This window comes from Petromyzon marinus, unplaced genomic scaffold (assembly GCF_048934315.1).
Source record: "Petromyzon marinus isolate PM22_M1 ecotype Great Lakes invasive population unplaced genomic scaffold, UKy_Petmar_22M1.pri1.0 PM_G_Scaffold_40, whole genome shotgun sequence".
In the NCBI taxonomy this organism is placed as follows: domain Eukaryota; kingdom Metazoa; phylum Chordata; class Hyperoartia; order Petromyzontiformes; family Petromyzontidae; genus Petromyzon; species Petromyzon marinus.
The window spans coordinates 105,001-107,500 of NW_027422984.1; positions in this window are offsets into that span (position 1 = coordinate 105,001).

A 2,500-nucleotide genomic window follows, 5' to 3' on the forward strand; every position below is an offset into this window, starting at 1 on the left:
GATGTCTCTCTTGTGGCTCACGGGGCTGTTAGGGTGGCACAGAAATCCCTCGGAATGGGAAAACGGGTCATTTTCGTGTCGCCACATTGCATACGAACCGCATGAAACTTCCAGAGGCATTTGCAGCAGGAATGCATGTGCACTCAAAAAAGTGAATATTTCTCACGGATAGACCCCGTGATACGCTAGAAATTGGCGGGGATGTCTCTCTTGTGGCTCACGGGGCTGTTAGGGTGGCACAGAAATCCCTCGGAATGGGAAAACGGGTCATTTTCGTGTCGCCACATTGCATGCGAACCGCATGCAACTTCCAGAGGCATTTGCAGCAGAAATGCATGTGCAGTCAAAAAAAAATTGATATTTTTCACGGATAGACCCCGTGAAACGCTAGAAATTGGCGGGGATGTGTCTCTTGTGGCTCACGGGGCTGTTCGGGTCGCACAGAAATCCCTGGGAATGGGAAAACGGGTCATTTTCGTGTTGCCACATTGCGTACGAACCGCATGAAACTTCCAGAGGCATTTGCAGCAGGAATGCATGTGCACTCAAAAACTTCTATATGTTTCACGGATAGACCCCGTGAAACGCTAGAAATTGGCGGGGATGTGTCTCTTGTGGCTCACGGGGCTGTTAGGGTGGCACAGAACTCCCTCGGAATGGGAAAAGGGGTCATTTTCGTGTTGCCACATTGCATAGGAACGCCATGAAACTTCCAGAGGCATTTGCAGCAGAAAGGCACGTGCACTCAAAAATTTTAATATTTTTCACGCATAGACCCCGTCAAACGCTAGAAGTTGGCGGGGATGTCTCTCTTGTGGCTCACGGGGCTGTTAGGGTCGCACAGAAATGCCTCGGAATGGGAAAACGGGTCATTTTTGTGTGGCCACATTGCATAGGAACGGCATGAAACTTCCAGAGGCATTTGCAGCAGGAATGCATGTGCACTCAAAAACGTCTATATTTTTCACGGATAGACCCCGTGAAACGCTATAAATTGGCGGGGATGTCTCTCTTGTGGCTCACGGGCGCTGTTAGTTAGGGTCGCACAGAAATCCCTCGGAATGGGAAAAGGGGTCATTTTCGTGTTGCCACATTGCGTACGAACGGCATGAAACTTCCAGAGGCATCTGCAGCAGAAATGCATGTGCACTCAAAAACGTCTATATTTTTCACGGATAGACCCCGTGAAACGCTAGAAATTGGCGGGGATGTGTCTCTTGTGGCTCACGGGGCTGTTAGGGTCGCACAGAAATCCCTCGGAATGGGAAAACGGGTCATTTTCGTGTTGCCACAATTGGCATACGAACGGCATGAAACTTCCAGAGGCATTTGCAGCAGAAATGCATGTGCACTCAAAAACGTGAATATTTTTTCACGGATAGACCCCGTCAAACGCTCGAATTTGGCGGGGATGTTTCTCTTGTGGGTCACGGGGATGTTCGGCTCGCACAGAACTCCCTTGGTCCACCTGATTCGTGCATACAGGCAGCAACTAAAACTCTGTAAACCTGCTGTGAGGACATCTAAACAGTGGACCAGTGAGGCTGTGGAAGATTTGCGGGCGTGCTTAGACTGTACTGACTGGGATATGTTCACGACTGCTACCAATAGTCTGGATGAACTCACAGAGGCTGTGTACATCAGCTTCTGTGAGGACTGCTGTATCCCAACACGTACCAGGGTGAACTTTAACAACAACAAGCCCTGGTTCTCAGCAAAGCTCAAAAGGTTGAGGTTGGAGAAGGAGGAAGCGTTTAGGAGTGGGGATAGAGACAGATTCAAGGAGTCGAAGAACAGGTTTAGCAAAGCGGTGAGAGAGGCTAAACGACTGTACTCAGAGACACTAAAACACCAGTTCTCTACTAACGACGCTGCTTCTGTCTGCCAAAGGGCTCAGGCACATCACCAACTACAAACCCAGAGCGCCCCACACCACTAACGACTCCCGCCTAGCCAACGACCTGAACGAGTTCTACCGTAGATTTGAAAGACAATTGGACTGTCCTGAACCACCCCTTCCCACCCAAGAGGCCCCATCCCCCACCCATACTACAGAAACGACTCTCTCCTTTCAGGAGGGAGAAGTTAATGGGCTTTTCAAGAGGCAGAATCCACGCAAAGCAGCCGGGCCGGACTCTGTCTCTCCAGCCACCCTCAGGCACTGCGCTGACCAGCTGTCTCCGGTGTTCACCAACATCTTTAACACCTCCCTGGAGACATGCCATGTACCAGCCTGTCTCAAGTCCTCCACCATCATCGCTGTGCCCAAAAAGCTAAGGCCAACAGGACTAAATGATTACAGACCGGTCGCCCTTACATCTGTGGTAATGAAGTCTTTTGAGCGCCTGCTCCTGGCACACCTCAAAGCCATCACAGACCCTCTCCTGGACCCCCTTCAGTTTGCCTACAGAGCCAACAGGTCTGTGGACGACGCAGTTAACATGGCCCTCCACTTCACCCTACAGCATGTGGACGCCCCAGCATCCTACGCCAGGATCCT